Source organism: Pundamilia nyererei, unplaced genomic scaffold, assembly GCF_000239375.1.
Source record: "Pundamilia nyererei isolate P.nyererei 1_Seehausen unplaced genomic scaffold, PunNye1.0 scaffold00071, whole genome shotgun sequence".
Classification (NCBI taxonomy): Eukaryota; Metazoa; Chordata; class Actinopteri; order Cichliformes; family Cichlidae; genus Pundamilia; species Pundamilia nyererei.
Window position 1 is genome coordinate 2,087,513 of NW_005187472.1, and position 15,171 is coordinate 2,102,683.

Below are 15,171 nucleotides of genomic sequence, written 5' to 3' on the forward strand. Positions count from 1 at the left end.
GGATGCAGCCCATGAATTTGGACATGTCCAGAGTATAATCGCAGCCTTTGCGGTTAGAAAATTGCACTTGATCATGTCGCGATATTATCGCAAATGCGATATATCGTTCAGCCCTACACACAGGGCAAAGGAGCTCCTGCATTGATGGCCAAGCCTCTTCTCTTTAGAAGGGAGTCACCGCCCTCTGCTGGCGCTCCATGTGCCATACACCACCCATTTTAAAGATATTTAGAACAATAGAAAAGGAGCCATAAAGAGGACAATCGGATAATTGTTTCCATAATTGATTGTTATATAATGTATATTACACACACACACACACACACACACACACACACAAACATTGTACAGTCCAAAATGCACATTTGTAACCTGTGCTTAGATTAAAAAATTAGTTAATGTTAAATTAATTAAATTTGATAATCAATTAATTTTTATTAATCTAAAAGGTTCTAGCTAAAAAGAAGGCAAGGGCACGCACTCAGGTGGACAAGGTGAATGCACAGAACACCTGCCATGCTCGACACACACTTCCACACTGGCGAAGAAAGCTCAGAAATCTTCTTGAGGAATGTTAAGACGACTAATCCCGTGTCAGGGAGCTATAGAAAGCGTGCTAACTGGAAAATCACAAATTGGTATGGGAATATGCGCCGCCCAGTATGGGAAGGCTTTGCCTCAGGTGGTTAAAACCATCCAGTACATCACCAGCACCCATTTGCTTTTACATGATTTGATTCACATGAAATTCCAAACGTCCAGACTATGTTTGTTTAGATTAAAAAACATATTTCAAAGTAATCTGGTCAGTTTTAAATGTGACTCATGCACATTTCCATTTGAATATTTATATTCTTGGACTTTGGTCTGTGACTCATGCAAAGCTACTGTAGTATCTGGTGATTTGCGATCTTCATTTGCCTTATAATGATGCTAGAGATACACCAATCCAGCCATTACCATTTCTGAGCTGATACAGACACAGGGGTTAACGGATCTGCCGACGCAGAGTACTGATCCTGTACCAGTGCTAAATTAATCTGTAATGTACACTGCGAGGACGAGACTCGCATATACTATCACATCCAGTTTTTTGAATCAGGACCTGACAGAAATCTGATCCAAATATTGGACTGGTACATCTCTACTTGATGCAGCCCCTCATTTTATTGACTGTCTGAAATGTCCCCCTATAAGTCCACCCTAAGCTTTAAGTCGATGTTCCTCTTGTTGGTTGTCTCTCATTAAAAAAAAAAAAGAAAAGAAAAAAAAAAACGAAAAATGAAAGATTGTAAATGCCAGTGAGTTAAACGTCAGTGCTGACACCCATAGCTGTATGGCTGACATGGCTATATTAGGGATATCACCTGAACATGACATCACACAGATCCAAGGCTGGAAAGAAGCTGTTTGAAATAGAGCGTTTATAGCAGTCTCTGATATAAACCACAGAAGAACCTGAACTTTATTATAGATTATCCCACAAAGGTGCAGGTGAAAATGCAAATATCTTAAACAGGCATTCAGATTGAACCCCTGAACAACAGAGCAGGTAACGTCAATTTGCTTAATACTGTAAGAATAACATGCCATAGGAGACAATGTTAGGCACCCAGATTAAGTATTATGGTAACATATGCAAGTCCATTAGAATTTTAATAGTTTTTAATGGCTATATTTAATGTATGCTACGCTTGCATGTATATGTGAGCAAAAGATAGAAAGGGTGCAAAAGAGAGTACGAAATCTTACAATATACAGCAAATACACACTCACGTACACACACCCACTAATCTCATCCTCAGAAGCGGGATGGCGATCTGATCTTCCATTAGCTTTAGCTCTGCACTTAGGGGTGGGTGAGGGGTGCTGAGGTCCCCAGAGGTGAAACTCTATTAGCACGCAGCATGAAAGTCAATGAAAAGGACCCCAGTGTGCTCCAGTCCCCCGAGAATATTAATGTTTAATGATATCTAAAAAGGCTAATTCCCCCACCTCTCGCTTCTGCTCTTATCCTCTCATTAAATATCCTCACAATATCATCACCTCCTCAGATTAGAGCACTGACCCTGTCTACTGAAGGACTCACCCTTCACTGATGGTAAATGCATCCTTCTCTCATACACACACATGACATGAATGAAATTAATGTGCCGTTTAAGATGTGTTTAAGGGGAGACCACATGAAATATGGAGGTGCTAAAAAGTGACTCATATGCAGGAAAAGCAGTGAGTGTTTAAATCAAAAGAGTAGGAAGGAAACTACATCTTGTGTCTCAGCGCTATCTGTGACATGTGTTATGTAAAACCAGCAAACTTAGACAGGCTTTTTGCTTAATTTGTTAATTGTTTGTTTAATAAAATCCCCATTAGCTGTGTCTTAAAGCAAAGTTGTTGTTCCCGTGATACATGTGTATAAATACTATTACTAAATACTGAATAGCTGAGCTCAGAGAGCTGTTAAACAAGGTGACCCAACGTAGTCAGCGAAGGAGTGAATTGTTTCAGACTATTTTGGGTTACAAGTTTGAGATTAGGCCAGGTTATATGAAGTATTTGTAACAAGGAAGTTGTGAATAAAGAGTGTAAAATTCACAGTGGATCCCTGATGTTTCATCTGGTCTTCTAGGAATAAAAGAAACAAGAAAGAAAGTACTTACTAATTTTGTGATTCAATTAAAAGCTAATTTACTTTTAGACTAATCATTTAGTTTAAAAGTAAGGTCACTCAGAGCATGGCTACTGTTAACACTGAGGCAGCAGCATCTGTCTATGTTTGTAGGTTAGCAGCCACTTAGCTGTAGTGAATGTGTTTGTAGTGAATGGTCTTGTTGAATGCTTATATGTCAGTTCATTCGGACACAGCCTGAATGCTGATTTTCATTTCCTAGATCAAAACACTGCTGGAGCTAACTGGTTTTACTTTAAACTTTTCTCAGCTAATACATATATAGGGTAAGGTAAGGGGAGCTATTGATTGTGACGGATAGCTACTGAACCAGTGTGTAGTAGTAATAATAATAATACTTATTACTTGTATGATAAACCAGTAAGTATTTCTAATGCCATAACATTATATTTTAGCAGCATTATCCTTTGTAATCAATAACTAAACAATTACTTGAATGCTGGCAATCACATATTACCTGATAATGCTGTGCCAGGCCTATAATACAGCTGTTTACACTTCTGATAATCTGTCAGGCACTACGGCAGTCAGCCCAGTTGTCAGTAAGTGATGCTCAAAAGCTGCATTGAGATTAAAAGGGTTGTGGTGGCTTTTGAAAACCTTGCCAGTACTTGGCCATAAACAATTCCTCACTTGGCTAGTTGCCTTGTCTGCTGCATTTTTTTTTTTAAATGGACCACGAGCATAAAACGTTCTTCTAAAGTCATGTGCTGTATAGTATGAATGTGAACAGTGTGCAGTAAGTAGAACTTAAAAAAACTAAAGTTCACATTAAAGCACCAGCATGTCAAACCAAAGCAAAGCCCACATTGGCCAAACATTAGCCCTGCCAGGGTACATTAACTGGCCTTGATCCAGACCACTGGTGTTGAGCCCCGCCACTTTAATGAGAATTTTAAGCTATGCCAAATAGCTTAACCCCCCAAAACTGACATCTATAATTTTCAGATGTCAATTTTGAGCTAGCTAGACTACAGCTATGTCTGATTTCGTTCAGCCTTATGATTCTCTCTTTGCTTGATTGTGACACTTTGAAGAACAGCCACACTGATCACTTGATTGTAGTTAAAAGACCATTTTAGCCCTGAAAGATGCCCTGGTTAGGTACTTTCTTTCAGGGAACTGAGTTAGCATTTGCACCTGGACATGTTGTCACACTTAACAAGTGGATAGATGCTTTTAACTTAAACATATATCATCCAGCTGAATGTCAACAAATGAAATGAAAACATTTCAAATTACATCAGTGTTGTAATGATTATATCACCTTTTAAGTAATGTTTGGGGGCATAAAAATTACGCTAAAGAAAAAAAAAAAATTTCAATGATGACAAATAATATTTTAACTGAGGAAAATTCCATGTGACTCTGTGAATGCTGAAAAATGAGCATATTACCATAAGCTTGTTTAAATTGTTACGGCACCACAACAAATCAAGGCATTTAAAAACACAGATGGCTCTCTTGCACACATGCGCACACAGCAGATCAACCCCAAATGCACCAGCGAGCAGGAACTCACACCAATACGTTCCCAAGGACACACACAAATGCACAGTGCAAGCAGGCAAAAAGTCAGAGGAAATGCTTATGCCTACAAACACACTCAGGAGAAGCTGCACAGCACTTAAGTGGTCACTTTTACACACAAAGGCCAATCACAGGAGCTTAGCTGGCCCCATCAAGCTTTTTAGTAAATGCTGCCGCACTGAAATTGCTTGTTTAGTTAACCCTATATGCTACGGAGAGAAATGAAGCTCCATCACTCCGGTCTGAATCGTGGCAAATGCCTAGCTTTGAAGTCATTGTGTGTGAGATGACTAGGCCTTGTCATTTGTGAGGAGGGATTAGTCATGCTATTTTTATTGGAGAGTGTGCATCAGCTTTCTTGAGTGCTGCGTTTTAAGGATTTTTGCTTCTGAGGTGTTTTCGCCCGTCACTGACACTCTGTGAGCAACACACACGGAAACATTTTTACATTGTCGTGAATTTCCATTATGACTTCACAGAGAATTAAAGTTTGCTGAACTTTGATGTGCACTTGCTGCGTCACTGGCCTACATAATATCACTTTGATAACTAAATCTTTAGTTATAAAAGTGATATTATCCATACCTCACATGTTGTATATTATTTATTAAAGCCAATGATATGCTGTGGATGAAATCTATCACTTTGCAGCTGCACTAAATTCTGATACAGCTGACTTATAAAAATAGCTTTGTTCACATTGCCAAGTCTAAAGTTCTTTGTAAACTAGAAGCTATAAATTATGAACTATATAAGCTATATATACCTTATAGTATTTAGCAGGATTTTAGAGCATAGAGGTGCTATGCTCTAACATTCATTTTTTTCTTTTACTTGAACACTTAGACTTGCTCAAGTAGAATAGAAGGGAACCAGTCAATTTACAGATTAAGCCAGTGTTCTCTCTCTCTCTCTCTCTCTCTCTCTCTCATGTTAACTCGCAATCGCTTTCAAGCTGCTGTTTTTCCACTGCTTAAATTTTGATGTCATAATTTAACTTATGACAGTGGCTTTGCTATGATTTTTGTTAAGCCCGGCTCATTCAGGACACAACAACGAAAGGAGATTCACACAGCAGCTACTAAGAAAAGGTATTAATAATAATATTAATACTAATAATAATAATAATAATAATAATAATAATATTAATACTACTACTAATAATAATATTAATAAAAAGAACTATAAGCCTAATAGCTGCCAGCGCAAAACTGCAACAGTATCCAACTGATACAGATGACAGCCAGTTTGGGGCCTTTGTGAAAGAGAGGGAAAGCTTTCTTGGTAAGAAATCGGCTTATGTGCCCAAGCAGGAGAAATACTTTAGTTTCTCCTGAGGTTTGAGAAGCTGTAGATTAGGATGATGCAAAGGCAAGCCCAGCTGCCACTAATGACATAAGATATATGGTTCTAACATTATTTCCATGTAAAATGAGCACAACCTCTAACACTCAGATGTTAGAGGTTATGGTCTTAACTTCAGTTTCAAATGTGGACATAAAGTAAAATACCAGAGAACATATATCAATGTAAGTAGACCTGACTTGAGCTAGTAAAATAAATGGGTACAGTGAAGGAGCCGAGGCTAGATGGCCAGTTAATTGACCACTAATGGCTTCGTAATCACAAATGGATGGAAAATATGAATAAATAATGCTAATAGGGGTTTGCCGTTAGCATACCTAGATGCCCAATCAAAATAAGGCCTGTAAATGGGAAGCACTGGAGACATTGGACTAAAACATTTTATTTATTGGGACAATTTATAAATTTCAATTTTTGTCCAAAAGTAACATTTAAGCAGAGCACTTTTTAAAGTCCTCAGTCCGAGAGTATCGATCCTCGAATATTGCTAGTTATCATGAATAAGACTCTATCTGTGTTCTTGGATTTCTACTTGACTGCGCAGAGCTTCCACATCCCATTGATGGATTTGTTAGTGTGACCTCCATTTAAACGGAGGCATCGTTTTCATTTTGTTATAAATATCCATTCTCTCACACTGCCACGGTGTGATTATGAGCCTGTGCTGCACCTGCACGTGGGCAAGGCCGTGTTTTTGTCTTGTGGATTATACGCCTGCATGAGTTGTAGGGAAGGGGCAAAAAGCAATTGGTGAGACTTCGACTGGAGATGGAATTGCCAGTTGTATATCTTAAAGCTGGACATATTTATGTCCGGAGAGGCTCGCCTTTCTGCCTGCTCATCACACAAACTGTCTGGTAGTCAACCGTGTGGTGTGTGGGGTTTCTGCTGGTTTCATGTGCAGTGTTGATAAGACGAGACCCACTGCATGCGCATACTGTTTACTGTATGCGATTACACATTTATTTGTTTGTGTTTGATGTAAATAAATTACAAATCCCCTAAATTCCAATGTAAGGTGGGAGAAGTTATTTCCCATCATTTATTTACTAAATATTAAGTTTACATGTGTTTTACTGTGATGATAGAAGTATTGCCAGAATTGGTGAACATGAACTATAACCTTTTATTTTGTGATTTAAAAATAGATGCATAGTTTATACAATCTAACTATAGATGGTGTAAAAGATGGAAGTAGCCAGTGTGAAATCCTGTTTTGAGACCTTGAGGTGATAAGTTTGATGATTTCTTGGGGTTTTAAATTAGATGTGACAAGACTCAGCAAGACTCATGTCTGAGAGTCAAACTGTTAGAAGTGATTAGCAAAGGAGCATTCTCTGATTAATCCTCCTTACTGACACTTAAAGTTTACAAAATTATGTTTTATTCATTGTGATGTAAAATGAGAGTGTGGCTATAAAATCATCAGGAATGTGATCACTGAAGCCAGGACAGAGGACTGTGTTCCATTAAACTTCAACAGGACTGGAAGTCTTTTAGCAACCGCAGGCATCGCCCCCTGGTGGCTTTTAAAAATAATAAGTAATAAAGGTTTAAACCCTAAAGCATTTGTTTTACTTTTCCAACTTTAGAAGCTATGTCCATCTTTTGTACTGTCTGTGATTCTAACAAACACATTGAACAATGGTTACTGAGCTCATTTAGGCCAATTCCATTTTTAGATTGGAGAGAAAACGGTGCACAAAACCAGTATAAACATTCTACTTACTATCTCAACTGGTTATTCAGTTAAATAGAGAATGGTCCCACTGAAATCTCGTTAATCAGTCTAAAATAAGTGCAAATTAGGAAAACAACAACCGCTGGACAACAAGAATTGGAGGCAAACTAAGAAAGACATACAAAATAAAGAATAGTGCACTTAGTCGAAACGGGCTATTATCAATATGAGGCAAAAATATTAACCTGGAGAAAGAGCAAACATGATAAATTCTGTCTTTGAAAAGATACAACACATGAAAACTTGCTACACAATTTTCAGAATTAGCATTTTTACATGTTAATACAGTTGCATCGTGCGTATGAAAATTTCAGTAAGGATGTTTTTTTTGTTCTAAAGTATTTAAAAAAAGATTTAATTGTGTGAGAGCGTATCAGACCATGAGGCCAACACATGAAACTAACTGCACCTCACTTTTAAAAAACCCTGTCTTTATTAACTTCTTTTCATCTTTCCACAAAACGACAGTATTCACTGACATACGACTTGAATTAAAATCATATTTTTAAAAAAAGGATACAAAAGGGAAGTTTGTGACAAAACCATATCGGTCCTAGAAAAGCACAGCTCCTTCTAACTATTCTATCACAATAGTGGCTTTGCTACAATAACCCAAATCCTTCAGTCACTCAGGTACGGTGTAACCCAGCAGTTCCACCTCTGTTGAAAAATGGCCAGTTTCAGTTGCAGATTTGTCGTCATTCGCTCCATTGTGTTGGACCTTTTTCAGTCTCTGTACCCACTGAGTTATGGATGGTGGTTCTGTTTTTTTTCTAGTTTACAGTTATCATTTTCTTAGCAATCAGTATCAGTAGACTGTGCCTTTGGTCTGAGCTGTATGTCTCTGTTGGTGTAGCTCCCAAAAAAAGATCAGTGGCTCTAATGGAGAATTCACTGGTAAGATTTGATCAGTTTCTTCTTTGACCCGTAGCCAAAATCCTTGGATTACTGGGCAGTCCCAAAGATATGTGAGTGCTCCTGTTTTTCCACATTTTCTCCAACAGTTGGGTTCTTTCACATATGAAGAGATTGTGAGAGATTTTTTAGTTTCCAGTCAAATTCTTTCCATAGTTAGCTTTCAATTCCTTTATGGCAAACTGTACACGACTCCTCCCGCACTTTATCAGCAGTTATAATATTTACTTTCCTATTTTTTTCCTTAATATTTGCAATGTTCTGCATGTTTTCATTTGTAAGCCTTTTATATATAAATGAGAAATATTTTTTTAATTGGGTATTTTTCCACTATATTAATAAAGTAATCTTCTATACTGTTTATAAGTTTATAAGCCTCACGTTTTAATATCTGTCTCGCATCCTGTCCTATTATATATTATATTTTCACCAAATTTGTTTTATTCCATAAATTTGCTGCAGTTCTTTCTGATTACTGTGTGTGCAGCAAAACAGAATCTTGATATATATAAAAGGGGAAGCCTGACCCTGAGATGTGAAAATGTGACTTGAGCGTCCACTTAATGAAGTCAAACTGCATAAAGGACAAATGCAGAGAGCAAACTGAGGCCTGTCAGGTTAATTTTATGGGCTGTTACGTTACTGTCTGATGAATTACGTTTCACAGCGGTTATTAGAATCAGTTCATCCTGTGTGACATCTGCATGAATGAGCACTGAGACACGGAGCTGGGAATACTAATGGCACATTTCTAAAAATGTTTTTGTTTGTTTTCTTCTGACACTTCCCTTGTCACTTTTGAAGACTAAGTTAAAAGGCATTTACCCACATATTTGTGCAATGTGAAAGGTTTTTATCATGTGAAACAGATCACTGATTGTTTCATTTCAGATTTAAGCTTAGGACTGATGTGATGGAAGTATCTCTCTACAAAATGAAGGGGTCTCTTATCTGCAACCCATTTGGTATACAATGTCTGCCATAAGCTGCTTTATTGTCAGCATGCAGATTAGTTATACACAGCTCCACCCACCTCTACAGGTAAATTCACAACCTGTGGGAGTGAATTTTGAGCACACTGATAGTTGTATACACGTGTATATAACTGCCCATGTGAAAAATGCTGCCATTTTTGTGTCAAAGCAAGTAAACAATCTATGTTCTGAACAGCCATGTTTTAATCTGAAAATATGCAGAAATTGAAAAGTTAATGTTTTCAAACCTCAAGTCCTGTTTTAAAAGTGAGTGTAGTGCCTCCAGCCAGCAGTTGGTGGTCACCCACAGATTGTTTCTTTTTTTGCAAGCTGCATAGAGGAATTGGGTCTTATCTGCTGCGACATGCAACTTGTTCAATAAATAAGTCTTGCCATCAATTAGTTCCTTGATCAGCAGTGAGTCAGGACCTGCTAGGTCAGTTTTATGAGTATTCCTTTGATTTACAGCCACGTCTGTTTTCTGCCTGACGGGATAGGTACCCTGCAAGCATCAGATCAAGTACCCTTGATCAGATTCTGCCACTGGTGTTTATTAATCTCTTGCCGTCTGTTTCTGAATGCTGATATTAGAACAGATAATTGTTGCTCATCCATCCAAGAAACTTTCATTTGAAAGTATATGGCTCAAGCAAGATATCTTTACTCATTTCCACTGAAGACTTAAACCCAATTTAATGTAAATCTTTTAAAGACATTATCAATATTTTTCTTCCTTTTTATCACTCTAATTATAGTTTAGCTTATTCCTCTGTGCTTTAGGAGTAATGTATTTCCCTGAGTAGAGGATATGAGCCTTATTAATCCTGCACACATCTTCAGGAGGAAAGAAGCTAACCACCTCTTTGCTCCACTTATGTCCAGCTCAAGTATTCATATCTTTCTTTCAAATATTTCTAATGAAAGAGAAATTAAAGTCTATAATTAGCCCTTTTAAGCTGTACAATGTATTCCACTCATCCTGGCGTTTGACGTATCGAAGAAAAAAAGTTAGGTCTTATGGCTCTATTATGTTGGGGGGTGTCTGAACAAGGTTTGGTCCAGTTGTTCCCCTTTAGGTCCAGCATAGTCGTGTCATGTTGGGGGTGTCTGTTGTGACCAGGGGGCAGTATCAGAATAAAATTGAGTAAATGGAAATATGCACTGTTCTTCTTTGCTTCTAAAAGCAAGTCTCTCCACTCTGTAACTATCTTGAAACACACCAATTTTTCTCTGTTTCTCCTTTAATTTACCCCCTGCTATGGAAAAGACAAAAAAGCAACTTATTTATTATTTATTTCTTCACCTTTACTACAGTTAAGGCTGATTGACATTGTAGCTCTTCACCATGAGTGTAGACAGAGATTTTGCCAAAACAAACCACAGAGACACCAGAAAAACTGAGACATTTAAAATACCTCCATCCAGGTAAACATGGATATATTTAAAGAAACTAACAAAGGCTAAGCTTAACCAGCTACAAGCCACCAGCCCCAGCATGAGCGCTGGTATGAACACGGGTTCAAAGCAGTTTCAAGGAAAATTATGGAATTGATTAAAAAAGAGAAAAGAGTTGACATCCAGTTATGTTTAAAAATTATATGCACATTATTTTGAGTTGTTTAAGTGAGAGAAGCTGTTGCAACTTAGTGTAGTTTGTGGGATTTGTAATGTGTAATAGTTTGTTTTATTATGGATATAAAAAATAGAATTTAGTTGCCATCAATTATAGTTCACAGAAAGAACTGTTGTCTCTTATCGTCCTGTTCATGCCAACTTTATAACCAGTGAGCTTTTCCCTAGATTGTGCAGTCTCCCCTGGACAAAAAGCTGTTGCCTTTTTGGAGCACTGCCCACAAGTGCATCTCCATAGCCTTTAGACTCCCTAAAGTCTCACAGTACCTCCTACAGAAACAAATACAAATGAGGGGCCACGTCTCACATTAGTCATGGAGAGTCTGTAGTTTTTCAGAGTGACCTTTATCCATTGATAAAATGGTCTCTTCCAGCATGAGCCACCATCCTTAGGGCACTGAAAATGTATCCAGAACTCAACTCAACCGAACACCTGCGAGAGATTTTGGACTCCTGCGGGAATAACTTTTGGAAGAACTGTGTCCATCCCTTCAGCATAGTTCCAAAGATGAGGCTTTTTGAAGCTGGTGTGGTGGCACTTGGTGTCACAACACCTACTAAGATGTGTTATACAGATTTTCCTTTAATTTGTCACCTGTTTGTACACAAAGACGTAGTCAGCCAAATATGTTTCATGCATCATGAGACACACCCCCTTTTGTGTGTGGAAATTGTGCAGCTGTTTTTTCCCTTACTAGTACAATTTTTTTGAGCAGATGAAAACTGCCAGCGTTAATAAATCTGATAAATTACCAGTTGCAAACTGTTGACCAGTCACTTTCTCTGACAGGGTGTATTACCTGAGTTTCTCCTTTCCATAAAGATGGATTGCATATGGTGCTTGATTGCTCCCTACGGTGGTAAATTACAGATTTAATAATGCTGAACTAACTGAGCATTCTCATCTCAATTGAATTTTCTCAGTTAGGAGCCAGTTACTCAGTTTCTCAGCTGTTCAGTTTCTCCTTTGCTCAAACACAAGCAAAGATATAAGCAGATGTACACAAAGGAGCTATTATTTTTGGAATAAAATTACTATCATTACTATAATTGCTTCCTTGAATAATAAATAGAGCCTGACTGACATGTTGTTGTGCTGAATACAGTATGATGTTTACCCCTATGGGTAATGATCAAAGGAATGCCCTATTATGATCCCTCTTCATGAGATGCATACAGTATCATCCTAGCATTGAAAAGAAAAATCTCTAACATGTTATTTTCGGCCTTATTTTACTTAGGTGTTTTTTTTTTAAATTATTTCTACAAGGCCTGGTAGTCCATGTAGGCTCAAAGCCACAAGGACATTCAGTTTCTAACCTATATCAGACCTTCGATTTTTGAAAATGTAAAACATTCATACCAGCATTGATCACATATTTTACTAATTGCATATCAAATTGCACAAGGTGTGCAGGATTGTTGTGACCAACCATTGCCCTGACTCAAAAGGTTAGCATCATAAGTCATCATCGTACATTCCACCAATCCATATAACAAAAGATTCCAAAGTTAAAAGGTAAAACAGTATATAAATCATATAGGCAGATAAAAATGTGTTTACATATTTTATCCAAAGTATATCAAAAAATGTCTTAATAAGCTGCACTACCTTATTTGAGGTGCCCCTGTATATTTAGCAATTATTATAGGGGATGAAAGTACTCCTGGTGACCCATAAATAAAGACTCAGTGAAGTAAAATTGACTTTTGACCCCCTGTGGTGTTCTGACCCTGCAGCTGAGAACCCTGTTGCTAAATGGTCGCTAGAATCAGATACAAGTCTGTTTGATCCAACCACATTAATGAGGTCACTGGCTAACAAGACCTTTTGATGGCACTTGGAACTCTGAGGAAAACACAAATTAATGGAGCCAGACATCAAATGTAAAAATCATCCAGTCTTATTTCTGTTTGTTGTACCAGTGAGCTGATGTTACAAGTTTGGATGTGCATATTTGCAGTGATTAAAATACTGTAGTCGTCCTATTTGTGGTCTAGGGAGATTTCAATATGTGACTGCCCCTGTGCTTATACACATCTCAATATCCTTTGCAGCCTAGTGTAGACCAATTCTGTACTGCTGAAAGAGGCAGTCATGTGTGTGCTAATAATGTGTGTTTATATCTGGAATAAAAACAATTCTATTTATATTGTACCACTGAGAACTAAGTTTTAGAATCCTTTGATACCGGTGCAAATGCTAAATGCTAAGTTCAATCAAATGCACATTAGGGATAAAAAAACAAAACAGGACAAATCTAAAGTTGTGTAAAGCCATACGTTTTACAAAACCTAATACAAAAAAGCAACAATATTGTCAACTTAATAAATGACAAGCAATTTTTTTTAAAAACAACAAACACACATACATAATTGCAATAATTTGAGAAAATGTTGCACAGGGATATAAAATTGTCTTAAAATTACAGTTTAAAAAAAAAAAAAATTGAGCCAGACAGGTCATTTGAAAACCGAGGGATCCTGATGTCAAACCATAGCTACCTTAGATTTGACACTTTGAAACGGACAGGAGTGCCTTGGAGGATTTAAAGCTTCAAATGTTTCACACAGGGTCCACATTTCTACCATGTTGTTTAGGACAAGCGCTAGAAGAGCTCTAAACTGATCAGTAAAACCAATAACACACCTCGATGCTGCATTTTGAACTACCATTTCATTTATTCCAGAAAGTTAGAAATGGCACATCAGTTCAATTCTGGTCATTAATCTTATTAAAACGAAGGACTGGACAACTTTTCTAAGGTCAGGTTCAAAGTTTAGTGCTAGATCTAATTCGGTCGGTGTGTATGAATAAAACAAGGCAATTTTGAATTTCAAGGTATTAGGTTAAAGAAAATGTTGTTATATCCAACTGTCAGCATCATTAAGACAAGCAGTAAAGCCTTTAGGGTTGTGTATATGCCCTCTTTATATTATGGGTGTGCTATCTGTGCAAGCAAGGCAGGCACTGCTTGCCCAGTAAAGTCTAAACATACACAACAATCACAACATATCAAACACATCAATCTCTCTCCTTGCATTTCAAAATGATGGTATCTCCATTAAAGGAACTCATATTGTTTGTTTGCATCAATCTTGTAAATTAGTGACATGTGACTGTATTTGGCTATTGATTCTAGAAGGTTGAGCACCAGTCGCTGAATCTATAATTGATGCAATTTTCCTGTACATGGCCCCTCCTGTGTCCCACTCACAAGCATTTTTTTAGCTGTGCAACATGATTAAACCTGTGAAAAGCCTTCAGAAAGAGAGAGAAAATTTGGGTCATGAATGACAGCACGAAGGAGTATAGAAAGGTGCAAGATGCAGGAGACTGCACAAAAAAGACAAGCAGCACAAAATCATGAAATGGTGTGTTTGGCTCATTGGTGTGTTAAACAGGCACTGACTGTGCTTGTCTTTCCGTTTGTGTGTCAGGGGAATATCCTGTGTTGTTAAGCAGCATTTGACATCCTCACACCTTCATCACAGAGCCTTCCCTTAATATCGAGATGGCACCAAAGCTCTTTGATGTCCCAGTATGTAACCACTTAATCCCAAAGAGGGAGGGAGGAAATTTATGTTTCTGAACTTGTACACACAAAGACAAGTAGTTTTATAGTGGTAGCTTGGGATTTCACACTGATAATTTAAAAAAGTTTACAGAGAAATTACAGAGTGTGTGCTTGTCATTGCATGGGGTATCAATGACGTCACACAGCTCCGTTTTACAGGACGACAAAAGCAAATTAGCCAGTGGATCAAGTTTTGTTAAATCTGGGCGCACGGAGATCACACCCTGCTGTTTAAATAATCTGCTTCCGCTTTGGATTTCCCTGCAGGGAAGAAGACTGTAGCTCCACTCATATCAAGCTGTGCAAAATTTAAAAAGAACATCAAGAGGATGTTCTTATAGTTTTTGTGCCAGATTTGGCGTCACAATGTCAAACAACAGAGAGGTAAATGTAGTAGAAGAACTGTGTCTGTTAGTTAAAGAAAAGCTGACTGAAGCGTTAAGACAATGAACGACAAGTCTCCCTTATTGCTGCTGTTATTATGTGCCGTGCTGAAACAGATGCCGTGTGTCTCAAAGAGCATTGTGAAATGTCATGTCTCTTCTGTCATGAGGTGACATAGCAAATGGGAGATTAGAGGATGAGTTAGTGAGCATAGAAGAAAGCAAAGAGAACAAGGCAGGAGAGGGAGTGCTGGTTCAGTGTATGAGTAGTTGCAGTTTCAGTATTCCATTGAATGAATAATAGAGGAAGAAGGGAGGGTTAAGAGCATTTCCTCTTAATGTGGAAAGAAGGGAAAGACAGAAG

General features: G+C 37.8%; 1 protein-coding gene across 2 annotated transcripts in view; it reads right to left on the reverse strand.

The window, feature by feature from the left end:
* Positions 1-15,171, reverse strand: part of pcbp3 (poly(rC) binding protein 3) — a 77,495-nt gene that overhangs the window by 49,454 nt on the left and 12,870 nt on the right. The gene's annotated exons all lie outside the window — the stretch shown is intronic.